Here is an 18,853-nt window from a genome sequence, read left to right on the forward strand (position 1 = left end):
CGGAACTGTGGAAAATTGAAAAACCGAATGGCAAAATTTAGCAAATATGTGACTGTTATTTAATTTGAGAATTTTTCCAGGTTAACTATTTGGCCTAATGTTTGATACAATTCGGAGTCCTGTCAATAAACTCTTGTTGTTTTTTGTCCATTGATCCAGTAGTATCAGCAACTGAATTTCATGTGAACTCATAGAGATAGTGCCTTCTTCATATGGTAATGCACAACTACTAGCCATGTTGAACCAAAATCATGATAAATGAATCCTCGTTGACTGCAAAGAGAATTTATGTTTTAACCTCACCTAAACCAGAATATATAGTAAGAAATGTCAGTGACATCAGAGTCCACTGATGTTCACCTGATACTTCCAACACTGTGTAGACTTAATGAAGTGTTTCATGGTCTCAACACATTTTGCCAATGGCACAAAAAAAAAACTTTTATGAGAATATATAGATTGAGAACGGACTTGGCATAACTTGTGGTTTATTAAACAAAGCTTCAGAGAGGACTTGGCAGCACTTGTGGTTTAGTAAACTAACCCACAGATAATTTATTCTCAGGCTTTAATAAAAATAATATATGTTTGCCTATTTGGATAGAATGCGTTAAACTGATAACTGTAGCTTGATTTACGTGTTATGGCTTTTTGGTTACTTGTAGTCAATGAAAATAGTGAACGAGAGAGACTGTGTGTTTGTGTGTGTGTGTGTGTGTGTGTTATTTAATATAACAAAAAGCAGGAGAGAGACCTTTGGAGGCTTCTCATGTATTAGTTGGGAGTGTACCAGAAAAACAGTGATTTTTTTTAAATTTATTTCTTATTTGGGCAGTGGAGTGTTTCTGTTAAGTAAACAATCTAATACCAGAGGAAATAGTGGGCAACACATTTAAGAAATTCAAAAAATATTGGATACACATAATACCAAATAGGTTAACACAAGTTGTGAGGTAGGTCAGTGGTCATATGCTCCAACTGCTGTATCCCCAAATCGATTCATTCTTACCATCATACTACTTAACTACTTTAAAAAATGCCACATTGCAACCTTCCTGGTGAAATAATTGCGGTTACCATTTCCCTTACAGCCCTGTAACTTATTCCCCTAAAGAAGTGAGCCCTAAGTCAAGCACCTCTTACTATTTGTATATATTTTAAAGGCAAGTGCAGGTATTACAGAGCTGAATTAAGCTTAGAAATGTTAAAATTAGTGTTTGAGAGTTTATGAAAAGCCATATTTTGTAAACATATGTACAGTGTTTGTGATAAATTGTTTCAGATATAATTGATGGTTTATTGTGGTATGTATTATGTGAAATATGTAACTTATAAATAACATATTTGCTTTGTGCTAAATAAAATGCTATAATAATCTGAAAATGTACGTGTGTGCTGTTATAATTAATTAACAGTTTGTTTTCAGGTGGGATATTATTTCCCAATATTAAATGTTTTTGTAAGTATATCAAATTCCTGGATCTCTGGATTCCTGGAATCCAAATTGATCAATAAATTGTCGCTCATTTTTTTTTTATTATTATTATTATTATTATTTTATAGCTCACAGGTATTCATTGAAGTCTGTATGTGTCAAGAAAGATTGTCCTGAGTTGATCGATGACATTTTTATTATTTACGAAACAAAATTTCTGAATTCTGGCAGCAACGGCAATTTTCATACTTATAAAAGAAATACAGTCAGAATTAGGTCAACCTTAATGACTCTGCAAGAGTTGCCCCGATGCATTTAGTGTCCGGATTATAATCAGTGCTTTCGCATCTGACCCCCACACGAGTATGAGAAATTAAAAAATTCACAAAATACCAATACTGATAAAGTTTTAAAGAAGTTACAAATCCTTGGCAGTGTGAGGATTAAATTTCTCACGGGATGCCTAAAGAGAAGTGAAATGTATCTGTTAGAGTGTTGAAGCATAGAAGCCAACCAATCAGAATGCTCTTACTGATTTTGCATTGCTTAGATTATATACCCATCAGATGCAATAGCTGAGGAATATCCCTTATAAGGGCTTTCTACACTACAAGAGCTCAGTGTCAGTCTGCGGCGAATCCTTATATAGTGAAGGATTTGTTATCTGGTATATTTTTAATTTTCATTAGTTATGTCTGGAATTATGGATTTTAATTCGGCTTTTTGGGAGACTGAAAAAAGAATAGTTAGAAGAAAGAAGACGTGGGATGGCAAGTTTAATTTCTTGTTTTACAGGGATTCATTTCATTGGTCCTCTCACTATTATTATGGTGAGGAGGTATGCAGGGTTATTTCATTTAATGTGGGGTTTGTTTGGAAATTGGGAATGCCTAGCCACAGAGGGGGTGTGGGGGGCGGGAGGGGGGGATGGTCATGCCACTATTTGAGAGGGTGGACGGACAATGGCATGTCCATCACCCTATTGTATAATTTTGTAGACCCCTCACCCACCACCTACATACGAGGGGTAAGTTACCCTGTGAATTTTTGCACTTTAGAGCTCCACTAGAGTTATAAGTATATATTATACCACTAGAAGGTGTCTGCTTGTTGTGTTGTGTGGGAAAAAGGGTATCCCACTCTATTGTGTAGAACTGCTATTCAAATCACACATTGTGCACTTTTGATAGGATACACATTCTTCCTATCAGGAGATTACTTTCTTGGTGTGTTATTCATATACTTATTTATGTAATGAGAGATGGGAAAAACTGTAGTGTATTGTAACAACATTGTATATCTCAGCCTCACTGAGATTAGTGGGAGCTATATCCATGACAACAGTTGATATTTGCATCTGCTGCCAGTATTTCAGTTCCTCTCCCCTTAATGATATGCAGGGAGAGGGGCAAAGGAGTCAAAGAAAGCTCATATCTCTCTCACTAGTTCCTCAGTTGTTGCCGGGCAATGTAACTACACCCATTCTTAGGCAGGCCAGGAAATGTATGTCCCAATGCTTCATTAAGAATAAAGGGAGTCTGGGAGGCGGGGCCGGACCGCCGAGCTGGACGGTCGCACTCGACACCAGCTCCTGCAAACTAGGCCCAAAAAGGCACCAAAACTGCAACTTTGGGCAAAAAACAACGTCCAGCACTGGTGGCCCTCAGCGGGTTAAGAGCCCTGGATCTAGGGAGAGGCTGGCCAAACGGGCTTCAGTCCCCAGGAGGAGGGTTCCTCATCGGCACCTTACGGCCTACTCAGGCGGTGCGAGGGGTGGACGGCCGCTGCCCCACTGCCCGCCGAACAGCGCTTAGCCAGGAGTCGGACCTGCGGGGAACTGGCCCCTAACCCCCCCCCCCTGGACCGGGGGGTGATCCTGGTCCTCACCCTCAGGACCCGAGCAACACGATGCGCAGTAACTGGGCCGTCAAGATCCGCAACCCAAGCAAAATGGCGGAGGCCACATGCGATGGCACAAAGAACACAAGCAGACCGAAACCACCTGCATACACCAGCGAACCCAAACATGCTACTGGCTGGAAACTCGGTGGCCTTCTTCTTCTTCCTCTGGGCAAAATACAGGAAGACTTACTGATCCGCCGTCTGCCCCCAACCGCTACCACGCCACGGAGTCTACCGACACGTGGTGAAGCAGCAGTCAGGCAATCACCCAAACCCCTGCTGCCAAGGAGTGTATCACAGGCTGCTAACACCCAGCAGACTACCAGCATAGAGAACGGCACCCAGCGACTGGAAGCAGACTGGGCACCCTGGTGCGCCAAACCGATGGCTGACAGAGATCTACTCACCACAGGCTCCAAACGGCACCGGCTACAGGTGGCATCTCTTGAACAGAGACTTTCCATCAGCAGTGGACTCTAAATCGCGAGAAGCGCACATCTACCCCCAAAAAAGCATTGGATGTGTCAACTCAAGAAGGGGACTTAATGTCTGTTTCTCTCTCCTTGTTTTTATAGGACTCAAACCTGTGTATTATAAATCGCATTGGGGGCCTCCCATAAGTCCGCACAGTCTCTACTCACAATTCAGTGCTACTATAGGTACCAACCATAAGCTAACTAAAGGCTAAAGCATGTTATAATCCACTCACAGGAGTCTGACATATATGGTTTACTTGAATATGACACATACACATAGTTAAGCGGTGTAACGGACCGTTTCACTTACAAGAGGATAAAACCCAGTTTAGGCGATATCCCCCTTTCCAGATGCACAGGCAGCTACTGCAAACACCACTCTCCCGACTGGAACCACACGAACTCTGGAATCAGCTGAACAGGAAAAGCATACCATCCGCTTACACTCCTGGCAGTCAGCATACAATCCAATTCCCCCAAAGAACGAGACGACACATCGCTTTGAGGGTTAAGCAGGAACTCTGGACTGGCTCATCCAGCCTGGCTTTTATTTCCAACTCACACATACAGGCCACACCCAGGGGGAGGCATAAAATAACCAATCACATACATGGTACAACCCACACATCCCCTCCCCTCAGATAACCAGTTTACATAATTATACAGCCCGGAAAACTACAGTTTTTATACATGTGCTATAACTTTAAATCCATATCTTCCATATCCATCCAATCTTCCTAAAAACTGCATATTTAGAATCAGCACACTTTAAACATACACCCTTCCAAAAATCAGCCAAATCCCTCCAGTGGATCAAAAGTTAGCTGGAAGTCCCTTTATGACCGACCGCAAGCACAATTTCCTGCCCAAAACAGTTCCATAGATTTGGGCTGTGCGGTCGGTCAATTTCATGCGAAAAAAAGACTAAGTCCCATTTCGAACGGAGAACTAAGTCTCTGGAGCTGAAAAACGAAATGATGGAGAAGGTAAGGGTCAGCGGTGTTCGGCAAAATGTGTAGCCGATTTCAGTTCCACAGAATCTTTAGCATACACCGCTGACCGCATTCGAATGACTAAAATGTCCGCCGCCACGTGTTCGGCTGCCGAATGGCGGCCACCCAGCGCTCGGCAATTAACCTGCAGTAACCTCACAGCCTGGGAGGTAAATTGCCTGCATACTTTAGCTTCTGGGTGGTCCGCCTGTGTGGTACTTGGTTCAGTAAGCCCTATGTACTGAACCAAGTGGGAGAGAGCCAGGGGCAAGTTATTTTACAGGTCTGGGGACATAGTCTTAAAGGGGTATTGTTCAGCAAAGTCACAATATGTCCCCAGCCGGTTCTTAAAGGGCCATACACACACAATAAAAGTTCATACTTTTCAGGGGCCATAGTCTTAAAGGGTATTGTTACCCAAAGTCTCAATATGTCCCCAGACAGTTCTTAAAGGGCCAGCAGCAGTACAATAAAATACCATTCCCTGTGCTTAAAGGGCCAGCAGTCGCACAATTAAATACAATATGCCCCAAATAACCCAGGGGCCATAGTCAGCAGGTAAGAGGCTAGCAACCAGGCCTCTCCAGTTCACAGTGGCGAAGCTGGTTTCGCCACAAGCGGGGAACCTGCATATAACTACATCTTTATCAGTAGCCAACACTGTACACCCTGTCATACCCTGAAGTAAAGTGACCTAGACAGCCTGAATATAGCGTTATGCATTAGAAGCACTAGCCTGTTACTATAACTAGCGATGTGTTCCTGCTCCATTATGTTTTTTTTTTATTGTCTATTTGCAAAGCTTTAGTTTACCTTCCTGATGTATATGTTGCACCAGCATAATTTAGAGCATTTAAAGCTAAGTCATCGCATTGACCCAGCCTGAATTTACTATGTAGCTGCATTTACAATCGATTGTTTATACCTGTTATTGATTTTAAAAAATGTGCTTCAACTGTCATGTTGATTTCACCCCTGATGAAACTACGCTTTGTAAGTTTACAAAATGTGCACTGTTTAGTTTTGATCACTAATTTCTATATGCATGCTTTGTCCTTAAGCTTGCTCTTTATATACAGTACAGCTTTGCTAGCATAATGTCTCGTTCGCTTGTTAATCCTCGGGATATGATGGATGTACAACTGTTATTACTACTATGCGACCGTACTATATAGCAACGTAACAACCCACTAGTTTTGTTTAACGCGAAAATGTCTAGTCAGTTATGTTTTAATCTATACATACACTCACGCCACTATTAAGCATGAATACGCATATAGGGACGCATCTATGGCGTAAGGATAAGCCTGTACCTAAAAATCTAAAAATGCGCATGTATCGCTGCCACTGTTTAATTTGTTAATATGCACATATATGCTGTTGTGAAGTTCGTCAATAATTCTGTACCCACCTGCACAACAGAAATAAAGAATTAAAAAAAAAAAAGAATAAAGGGAGTCTTAGTCCTAGTATTATCTTTAACCCTGATTTTAATAATTAGAGTTAAAGCTATAATTACACATAAATCCCATAAAAATTCTGGTTTATGGAATATTTTAAAGAAAGAAACAGCAGATTAAGTGCATCATAATTTTAGAATCTTTTTCTTTTTTTTGACATTATTTATTTTGGGTAATGCACAGAATAACAAACAAGTGTTCAAAAACAATTTCCAGAAAATATACGATAATGCCCGAGTATTGACAGATCGGGGAATGTTAGAGTACAGCACTCTTTATGTGAATATGTGAAAACAAGCTAGGCAATATATGTCAGTGGTAAAACTGATAGCATGAAATACTGCTGACTGTGCTGACTGACAATGAGTTAAAATAGAAAGCCACTGGGTTCAAGAGTAGAGCAGGATCGAATGATTCTATGAGGTTAAGAGAAGCTAGATACACAGAGTGCAAGCATTACTTTCAGGTATATAAACAGGTTGATAATACTCTGTGTAGCATGAAGCCTCCGAGACAGGACGCCCAGTGCCACAGGTAGGTAACAGGTGATATCCAGATCCTTATCAGTACTGGTGTTGCTCCCCTCCATCACAAGATTACATAGAATCTGCCAGTTGTCGGTTAGTTTTTGGTGGAGTAAGTTGCCTGGATGTCGCTTTGGGCGAGCCCACGGCCAAGAAGTGCAATGGGTGATGAAGTCTGCTGCTACGAAACTTGAAGTAGTGGGAGGGGTGAGTGCTGCATGTCGGTCGCTTACCAACCTCCAGAACCTCTGGCACACTGCGTTGAAGCGAGCTTCAAATAACTTTCTCCACTCCTGGTTCACGGGGTCTCTGGATGACTGGTCTGAAGTTCCAACCTGGCTCCCATTTTGGATGCGCCTCATGGCTCTCGGAGCACCCGTTAAGGAGATGATTGCCTCTGATGCTGTATGCACCAGTGGGGACCGGGATAACCAGGGGGGTAGCAGGGCTGTGGTAAAGCACCTTGAGGTGTGCGCTCAGCGGTGGGTGACCAGCTGCTTCTCCACTCCATCGGCACGGCAGGCTCGTTAGGCCGCAAAGATTATCAGGGCTACTGTTCAGTCTGTTCCTTTGGTCTGGACCCTATAAGGTGAACCCACTGGCAGTATAGGCTTTCCTATAGTTGAACACCTCAGGTAGATGTGTTAAATGCTTGATTTTAGCCCTGTGTGGCAGGAGTGACAGATGAACACATCCTGCCATCTTGGACGTCAGGCCCCACCCCCCTTATTTTTCTTTTTTTTATTGTTATATTCACTTTTGTTACAAGTGGGCAATAGAGAGATCAAATTAAAAGATCACAAAAAAAATCCCTGTATTGAGTATATCCTTGTGACACTCATAACCTTAGTTTAATTTTCCTAAAAATAGATCTATACAAAAGATGTACTGTAGTTCTTTTTCTGCTATTCTGTTTTAATTTTTTTATTCTCTAGTCAATTCTGTATTTGACTGTTATGGATCATTGTTATAAATAAATAGGGTGCAGTTACCATTTCTTTAGATCCCATTCTAACGTTCATGGGTGTTTTCTTTGCCTAAAAAACACATTTTTCTACACTTGCTGTATTTTTGGCAATAGTGTCTTCCTCTTTTTTTTCTCAATATTTTCTTCCTCTTTCGTGTTGGTAAATTGTATCATTAGTTGGTTCAGTTGGGAAATATACTTCCCACTAGTCCAAATCATCATTTACTGCTTAACAATTCATTTTACATTACAAATTGGAATTCAGTGCTACAGCTGTGTGGTTGGGATGTCTCTGGGTTGTGGCTTTGGCTCCTGTCATTTTGTTTTGCTACAATATACCTGCCAACGCTTCGGGTGAATTCCAACATTCCTTCCTTCTGCCTTCTGGTATCTGATCCCTAAACAGCTTTATTCAGCACTCTGCAAGTATCATTATTTTGAAACTTGCAATCCCATGTCCCACAAGATAACAGTTATTATTATTACTGGTATTTATATAGCGCCATCATATTCCGTAGGGCTTTACACAATATTGTCAAAGGGGGAGATTTTACAATAAATGAGACAATTACAAAAACTTACAGGAACAATAGGTTGAAGAGGGCCCTGCTCCAACGAGTTTACCTAATATATATAATAGCTAAGACTTGTAATTTGAAGTATTGTTAGCTTGTAGGCCTTAATGTTATATTTTTTTGCTAGAAGATCTATTTACTAAGGCCTGAGTTTAGCAAAAAAAAAAAAAAAAAAGGAACAATTAATATTTATATAGTACCAGCATGAACCACAGCAAAACGTGTGAGGTCCCTGTTCAAAATCATCTTCCTACCTAGAAGTCATCTGTCTATCAATAATTTAGCTGCTCTCCCAATACTGATATGCTGACAGAGGAGCTGAGGAGACAGACTTGTGCGGGTTCTCTCTATACTCATCTACTCTCGACATGCATCATTGACCAGCCAACCATAGGTTTGACAGCCCAGGTATAGAGGAACCAAGAGGCAGCTGCTGTGGGCCCCCTTGTCCTGCGGTAAAGGTGGCCTTGCATAGATGATAAATTTAAATGGCAGCAGTCTGGGAGCACAAGTGAGCTGTGCAGGAAGAGCACCCAGCCCAGCAGCAACCGCTAATCACCATGGGGAAGATCCAAGAGCAAGGTAGGGAAGCTGGGTGGACCTCTTAATTACTAAATGTGTATAAGAATGCGATTTTTCTGTGATTGTATCTCTGTAGTTAAGTGTGTGTTTATTGTGATTGTGTGTCTGTGATTAGGTGTATGTCTGGGATTGTGTGTGTATTTATATACACACACAACCACAGATGTACAAGTCTGTGTGTATATAAATGTGTATGTGTTTAGTAGATAGCTCCCTTATTTGGTGTCCTTAACCCCTTAAGGACCAAACTTCTGGAATAAAAGGGAATCATGACATGTCACACATGTCATGTGTCCTTAAGGGGTTAAATATGTCAATCCCAGATAAGGATAACAAATAAGGGAGTAATCTACTAAACAACTGAAAGATTAAAATTAAGTAAAAGGCTTTTAAATGTTGATCTTTTAGCAGTTTAGTAGACAATTCCCTAAATTAATGCTCTTATGTGAGATGTCCATATTTAAATATGCCAAATTAGGGTGCTCTTTAGATCTAAATACGGAAATCTCACATAGGGATATCAAATAGAGGAGTTATCTGTTAAACAAAGATCGAAGTTTAGAGGTGTCAGCCAGCGCAGAACAGGAAATCTGGGTGGCTAGTATGAATTCAATGCAAATGTGTTGTCTGATTGTGTGTATATATTTGTGTATGTGTATATGTGCATACATCTTAGCATTTTGCCAACACTACACACAAGCACACCACTGCATTCAAACAAAACTACAAACAAACACACCTTTAAAACATCTCCATGTTTTTGATATAACCACACCACTGCCCTATACTGCCAACACTACACACAAATGCATGAATGCATTCAAACGCCAACACTACACACCCCTACATTCACTCACACATTTTCCATACAAAAACACATGCTTACATTTAGATGCACAAACACTGCTCAGTGCTACATTCATTTTGAAAAATGTTGGGTGTTTTTTTACATTTTAAGGTGGTGGTGGGGGGAGGGAGGGGGTGCCATAAGGAGGATCCGCCCCGGGTGTCAAATGCTCTAGGTATGCCCCTGCTTATACCTTTTGTTTTAATTAGGTTCCTGTCTAATTAGTAATAGGGAGGAGCTACCCATTGTTGTGCTAACATGGATATGGCCAGGAACATATGTTTTATTAAAATAAAGGTTAAAGCATGTGTCACAAATGGTGTGTCCATGATCAAGCCGGTAAAATGCTTTCACACTTACCTGCCCTTTAGAATGCTGTTAAACAACTAATCTCTTTCAGGCTGGACTGTGACTGTCTTCTGAGATCAATGTAAGCTCATTTGAGCAGGGCCCTCTTCAATCTATCGTTCCTGTAAGTTTTCTTGTAATTGTCCTATTTATAGCTAAATCCCCCCTGTCATAATATTGTAAAGCGCTACAGAATCTATTGGCGCTATATAAATGGCAATAATACTAAAATAATCTCCAGAAGTATTTTTTGAAACAATATTTGTCACTGTCAAAGTTATTCACTGTGTCAGGAACTCACTAGGGAGTCCGAGCATTTTTCTACAAACACGATGTACAACAAAGGATTCATGCTACGTTGAATTAGCAGTGTCAGTTTATGAGGATCACATTCTATTTTAATGTTATGTTTGCAAACTTCAGGGGATTGCTATGCATTCTCAAGGATGGGGTTACAACTACAACACTTGCATAATAAGGTATAATGGTGATGCTGTATGTTTTTGGACTATAACCTAGCATTCCTGTGATGAAGAAAAAGTTACTTTGGCCTAAAACAAACAAAAAAAAACTAATAGTGTCAGATGTTTAAGTTATTTAAAGGATCACTATATTGTCAGGAAAACAAACTTGTTTCCTGACACTATATAACCCTTAGGTCACCCCCCTACCCTCAGGGCCACCCTCCTGCTGGGCTGAAGGTGTTAAAACCCCTTCAGCCACTTACCTTTACCCAGCACCCTGGACCTCGGCACTGTTGACCTCTCCTCCCACTCTGACGCCAGGTCCCGAGTGGAGCGGAATGCGCATGCGTGGCCAGACCCACGCGCGCATTAAACACGCCCATAGGAAAGCATTTCTCAATAGTGATGTCGCGAACATAAAATTTTCGGTTCGCAAACGGCGAACGCGAACTTCCGCAAATGTTCGCGAACGGGCAAACCGGGCGAACCGCCATAGACTTCAATAGGCAGGCGAATTTTAAAACCCACAGGGACTCTTTCTGGCCACAATAGTGATGGAAAAGTTGTTTCAAGGGCACTAACAACTGGACTGTGGCATGCCGGAGTGGGATCCATGGCAAAACTCCCATGGAAAATTACATAGTTGATGCAGAGTCTGGTTTTAATCCATAAAGGGCATAAATCACCTAACATTCCTAAATTGTTTGGAATAACGTGCTTTAAAACATCAGGTATGATGTTGTATCGATCAGGTAGTGTAAGGGTTACGCCCGCTTCACAGTGACAGACCAAACTCCCCGTTTAACGCACCGCAAACAACCGCAAACAGTCCATTTGCACAACCGCAAACTCCCCATTTGCACAAGGTTGGATAACAAGCTAGCCATGTCCCGTTCCTTGTCCTCACTGATGTCATTGAAGGTCTCTTCCTCCACCCAGCCACGTACAACACCAAGGGTCCCCGAAAGGTGACAACAAGCCCCCTGGGACGCCTGCTGTGTTTGGTCTTCCACCTCCTCAAAGCCACCTTCCTCCTCTGACTCTTCTTCAGACTCCTCTCTCTGCGTTGCCTCTCTCTGCGTTATTATAAGGTGTGTTAAGTAGTACTATTCCTATCAGTTTAATCCCTGTTACGTCCCCTATCAGGGGACGTGTATATAAGGCATCGATTTTAGGAACCGGGAAATGGAAAAAGATGCTTGGTCGGTCCTCCTACTTCAAATTTGGGGCACTGCGCGTGCAATCTAATGTGCCACCAGATAGGAGTGGTGTGTTAAGTAGTACTATTCCTATCAGTTTAATCCCTGTTACGTCCCCTACAGCAGAGATCAGATGAGTTCTTCAGGACTGTAGTGGACACTGAATACACTAGCCTAGCTATCAATTTCCCTATCAAATCAGCAGCAGCTACACTGTCCCTCCTCTCACTAAGAATGCAGCTTCACAATGAATGTAAAACGGATGCTGTCCAGGAGGTGGGAGGGTCTGGGAGGGAGGGTCTGCTGCTGATTGACTGGAATGTGTCTGCTGACTGTGAGGTACAGGGTCAAAGTTTACTCAATGATGACGAATAGGGGGCGGACTGAACAGCGCATGTGTTCGCCATCTGTGGCGATCGCGAACAAGCGATGTTCGCCAGGAACTATTCGCCAGCGAACAGTTCGGGACATCACTATTTCTCAATGCTTTCCTATGGACGTTCTGCACACTGAATGCGTTTTTCGCATTCAGCGTTGCAGAAGCGTCTCTAGCGGCTGTCAGGAAGACAGCCACTAGAGGCTGGATTAACCATGCAATATAAACATAGCAGTTTCTTCGAAGGGTTAAAACCTAAGGGACCTGGCACCCAGACCACTTCATTGAGCTGAAGTGGTCTGGGTGACTATGGTGGTCCATTAAATGTACTACAGCTAAATTGGGTGGAAATATTTTTCTATTGACCACATTATTTTAAACTTAAGTAAAAGGCCCAAATCAGGATCAATAATGTATATGTTGCAATATTTGAAACAGGAGAATATTTAGGTTGCATTTTATATAATTTATATAATATAATGCACTTTTTTTGTAGCTTTGTTTTTCATATACTTTGCAAGAATTATAATCTTCGAGTGTATTTGCAGCCAGTTGAGTTTCATCTTTGTAATTCTTTTAAATTAATGTGATCATAATTTATATTGTATAATGTTTGTTTTTTTTGTTTTGTTTCTGCCTATTCTCTGAATTAAAAAGTAAAAGGTGTTTTTTTTCACTTCTGGGGTCAAACTGTTCTCAAACAATAGTTTGCATATTTAAGCATAGGAATATAGTTTTTTCAAGATGTATACAATGCATCCTTCCTACCTCACCTAACATCGCTTTTCAAGAATACACATATTTATATGTATCTGGTTATTTGTGAATCTTGTTTTATAAATGTGTATTGTTTATATATTTTTGGTAAGAATGCCATGTGGGCAGAATGCAAGCCATTCATGATGTTGCTATGGTGCTTGGAGTTTTCTTATAGGTAATCTCCAAGCACCATAACCACTGCAGCGTGAAGTAACAGTTTGACCTCTTACCTAGGGTCCATCCTTTACAACTACTCTCTGCAGGATAACGACCTGAAACTCCTAAGCAGGAGCTTCCATTAACTCTCTTTAGTTAAGCTTTGCAGTGAAGAGCTTTTTATTTTTCTCAAGTATTTTATTTTTCTTTTCTTTTTTCATTTTATGCAGATATGTCATATCCTGTTTTAAAATATTACGACCTCATGGCATCTAAAAATTCGTCCCGCATTAAATTAACAAATAAATGAAACACGACCTTTCGATAAAATGACAATTTTGATATTTAAGATTTCTTTTTTTTGCTAAGTATGTATCTTCTTTCTTTAAGTACGTGCTATACTATTTTGTATTTTCAACAATTATTATTTGATAGCGAAGGGGGGTTAATAGAATTCTAGGTTACCATCACTCGGGCCAGAGTTCAGATATCAAGAATGAACAGAGAGCTATCAATTGAACAAGCTATGCTACATCTTATAGTATCAGGAATGGGACATGCTATCCTTAAGCTTTAAGTTCATACCCACACCTCGATGTGCAATGAATAGTGGCGGTCTCTTGGCTCACTATCCAGAAGGTACACTATATTTGGCACATAAAGCATTTCTCATCATGCTAAATCCTATAACAAAACCCAGCTCAGGGATGATTGTGCATTTCGTTAAAAGATACTCACAATAACTGGTTGAAAATCTAAAAGTGAAGCAATTAGCATGGAACCAGTTCAACATTCTTGTTGATTCCACCGTTTTCCAAGGTAACTTTGCTCCACTTTTCTATACGTTTCACTTTTATCACAGTGCATTATCTCTCTGCTCTCCAGATAAACAGCATGATCTTAATTAGCAGATTCAATCACCAGATAATCATACCTTCAAACATTTGATAAGTTGAGAGGCAATGCCCATTTTATATACTGGTGTGTATAAAGGTTACAGTCTTTTTCTCCATGCCAGATGAGAATGGTCTGACATCCTTTAAATGTCACTTAAAGGAACACTACGGGCATCATAAGTACTTAATTGAAATTAAGTTGTTGTGATGCTAAGAGATCTTTGGCACTGGCTTGCCTTTAGAGAATAAACTATTAATGAGTGATTTTGCCCCAAAGTCTTCTCTGCAGTGTTGGATAAATCTACCTAAAAAGCTTGAAAGTGGAAGCCTAGGAATGCTGCGGGCATGGACTATGCTGATTGGCTGATGCCCTCAGCCAATCAGTGGCTCCTTGCTGAAAGAAGTGGCTTGAGAATAATACGTATATTTCTCAAGCCGTTCTTGTTATAGATATTTGAGGAAGTGATATTCAATTGGCAAGTACCAGTGACAGCTATTAATTACTATTATTATATATGTGTAAGTAAGTGTAAACATTTGCTTGATTTTCAGAAAACAAATAGGTAGTGAGGGTCCGGATCAAACAAAATTACAGTTGACAAGTTTAGATCCTGTTCCCATTCAAAGACAATGGCTGCGGAATTAATATGCAGGAAGGAAAATATTTAATACAAAAAAATGAAATCTTAAATTATACCACCCTGCATGGAACGTACATTGCATGGATATGCATCCTGACTGAGGAATTTAACAGGATGGAAACAACTGTGTAATACATTAATATACAGTATTTTATATTATGATTGGAAGCCAGCCAGTTGACATCAACCTTGAACTTCACTTAAGTAGTTAGCAACTTGTAGTAAAAACAGAACACAATGGCAATACCAACCAGGAATGGTACATATTGGACGCAGAAGGAAATAGCAGTATTGCAAATATATATTATTTGTGCTTCCTTAAAATAAATTATAATACTTAATATTCATATAACTATAAATAGATTAATCAAATGAGTAAACACTAATACTATATATTTTTTTTGTATTTTCTATTGACCACTTATTTACAGAAATGCCACCAATTTTTATATGTGTAATGAATGAATAAATAAATTAATAATAAAAACTATTTAAAAAAATTAAAAAATGTTTTATCATTCTCTCTTTTTTTGGTACAAAGTGAAAAATACGGGCGTGTAGACATTTCATCCAGATTATATGTGATATAAAACATGTTGCAAGAAACTCTGAGAGTATTGCACCTTTTATAAACTTACATACAAGAGGAACCCAGTGCAATGTTAATAAAACTATAAAGAGAAATACAAAAGAAGAAAGCAAACATAGGCATTTAGAGCAAATCGTACCAAGCTAATAAAATAAGAAGTGAAACACAGTGCTAAGCTTAAAATCCCAAGTAGTAAGAGGCTAGTCTGATGCACTGAATGATCAGAAAATAATAGGATGTACAACCCCAGGTCGCACCCATGTTATAAAGAAGGCATCTAGCAAACTGATAGGGTGAAAGTACCTCAATATCAGCTAAAAATAGTAAAGAAAAATAGAGAAGTGGAAACAGCAATATTGTGCATGAGTATAGGAGCCGCTGCAGTATTTCTGCCCGGTGTTGGAGTAAGGTACCACCAAGCTTTCAACGTGTCAGCCTAAGCTTCTCGAGGGACAGGTCACAATCCCCCATGCTTGAGCAGGCCTTCCGGCCTAGAACCTTTGATTCAGGAAAGCGGTCCAGTGACTGCAGTCGGCTCCCACACAACTGCTCAACTCTCTGAGGCAGCTTCTCCCATGTTTCATGAGTGCTCTGCCTCAGTGTTGGTTTGCCTGTCTCCCTCCTCGAGATATGACGATGTGGCCTTTGCTATATCTGCGTGTTGCTCAAAGTCTAGGAGCTGTTGGTTGGTGCTCGTGGCGTTGGGAGGAATCAAGAGGTGCATGGGTGACTGGTAGAGCAGGAAATAACATATATATTATAACATAATATATATTATTATTTCCTGCACCACCAGCTACAGAGGACTAAGCAGAGGGGATGATTCCTGCTGGTTGGATGGAAGAGGTTTTTTAGAGACCCACGTCAAGTTTCGGCGACTGGGTCTGAAGTGTTCCAGAGTCCACTGTAGTAGAGAGGACAGGAGCTTCGTCACAATGTGGATTACTGGAATTCTATACTTGAGTGAATACAGATAGGTAAACAATGCATTATGGGAATGTATTCTATCCAGAAGGACTGACCTGGCAAGACTGTTTTATATTTTTCTCAGGTGCAGATATCCTCTTCTAAAATGCTTCATAAGCCACCAATCGCCATCTCAAATGCTACAATGCATCTTTGAAAGGACATGCATCTTATGAATTTTTTTTTTAAAACCAGCACGCAAACACTTTTACATAAATATGTAAACTAAAATACAGCAAGAAAAGTTTGAAACTTTACATGAAAACAGAACTGTGGGGACTTTGTAGCAAAATCGAAAACGATTTAATTCTTTACAGGAAGTATTTAGGAAGGCTGTGTAAGTCGCATGCAGGAAGATGTGACTAGTTACATAGTTACATAGTTAGATAGCTGAAAAGAGACTTGCGTCCATCAAGTTCAGCCTTCCTCACATTTGTTTTTTGCTGTTGATCCAAAAGAAGGCAAAAAAAAAAACCCAGTTTGAAGCACAATTTTGCAACAAGCTAGGAAAAAAATTCCTTATTGACCCCAGAATGGCAGTCAGATTTATCCTTGGATCAAGCAGTTATTACCCTACATTGAAAGATTATATCCTTGAATATTATGTCTTTGCAAGTATGCATCTAGTAGCTGTTTGAACATCTGTATGGACTCTGATAAAACCACTTCTTCAGGCAGATAATTCCACATCCTGATTGTTCTTACAGTAAAAAAACCTTTCCTTTGCCTTAGACGAAATCTTCTTTCTTCTAGTCTAAACGCATGGCCTCGTGTCCTATGTAAAGTCTGGTTTGTGAATAGATTTCCACACAATGGTTTGTATTGGCCCCGAATATATTTGTATAATGCCTACGGCTGCATAAACATTCTCTCCTAAATGGTAGAGAATTGAGCAGTGATGCTGCAGGGGCATAATCTATACACCAAAACTGCTTCATTAAGCTAAAGTTGTTTTGTTGCCTAGAGTGTCTTCTAAGTACCTTATTTTCTTCTGCAAGAGTCCGTAGGTTTCAACATCAGTGCTTAATCTGCCCTATTGGGAAGAGCAGAGTTAGTTGGCAAGTGTAGAATGGCAATTATGCAATAAAATTGCTGTCTTCCACAACTAGCAGTAATTGGTAAGGGCAGAAATCCCCTTACTCATCACTTGAACAGTCATGGCTACACTACCCAACTTACAAGTATAGGTCAGGGATAAGTAGACCAGAAGGATGTATTTATCGGACCTTAGAATGGCCTGGTTTTGAAGTAAAAATGAGAGAAAGCATAAACGTGAAACAAGCCAAGATCAGGATACCAAAAATACATAGGTAAATATGACAGAACAATTCCAGATTACAAAAGTCAGAAGAGTCAGTTAGCAAGCCAAAATTAAAGAACCAGAAAACCAGGGAACAATCTAACTTTCTATACGAGGAACCAAGAGGAAACTAAGACAGGGCAATGACAAACAGGACAAAAACCTTATTTAAACTCTATGGTGGACACTTATTGGTCTACGTCATCTCTGACCCCAAAAAGGTGAAGAAACTAGGTCGCAGTGATGACATGACCAGGAAATTACACTAGGCATCAGATCAGTATAAATAGAGAGACGCCGGGAGCAGACAGCTTCCCTCTCTCTATTAATATGCTTAATAGAATTCACCTCCTGATCGGTGCATTCAGAGCGTTCAAGAACTCTGAATGCAATCGCAGATCAGGAAGGCTGACGATAACCGATTGACGCACACAATGAGCTCAGAAGGGCCGAAGCAGCGCATCAGTCAGTTAAGAACTGCAACAAACAGACATACACAAATGATACACACACATGCAATGAGCATTTTCAGCATTCTTAGGGATCGGATACTGGTTGGAAAGATCAATGTCGCCTCTTAGGCTTAGGTGAGCATGGAAATCGCAGGGGAGAAAATGGGTAAATATGAAAAACAAAAACATATTTACCTGCTTTTCCAGCCTGCAGTATTAGACACCTGTTTCATTCAAAGCTAAGACTTTTAAAAAGTAATGTTCATGTAGGTTTCTTTAAATGATAGACCATGACATCATAGAATTTGTGATATGTTTCTTTATCCATTATATTTAAGAAATATACGTTTCTTTTTTTTAATGTCTCATTTTTATTTATTTTTTTTGATTTTATGTTGATAACAACGGTCATATCATATGACCCTGAAGCATCAAACTGGGATACAGAAAGAAGAAACAGGGGAAAATGGGGAACATGCTTAACATTTAATACCGCCCCTATACAATAGTAATATCAACTTTTTACTATATTTTTATACCATTATCCTTTCTCCTTAATCCATACTTCTAAATGCAATGCACTCCCCCCCCCCCAACAAAAAAAAGATAACAACAAAAAAAAAAAAAAAATATATATAAAAAAAAAACAAAAAAAAAAAAATATATATAAAATAAAAATAAAATACAGCAAAAGATAAAGTAATATCTATTTGACATTATTTAGCAATAGTGCATATTGATCTCTTATTACCAGCCACTGATGCCATCTACGCTTATATAAGTCTTCTCTTCCCTTTATTCGGCTTGCCATTTTCTCATATATGCTAAAGGAATCAAATCTACACAAAGCCTCTGCTATTGTTGGTGCTTGTCTATTTTTCCATTTGTAAGCTATTGAAATTTTTGTTGCTGTTAAACAATGGATAATCATAAATTTTTCTTCACGA

The sequence above is a fragment of the Pelobates fuscus genome, chromosome 9 (genome assembly GCF_036172605.1).
Source record: "Pelobates fuscus isolate aPelFus1 chromosome 9, aPelFus1.pri, whole genome shotgun sequence".
Taxonomy (NCBI): Eukaryota; Metazoa; Chordata; class Amphibia; order Anura; family Pelobatidae; genus Pelobates; species Pelobates fuscus.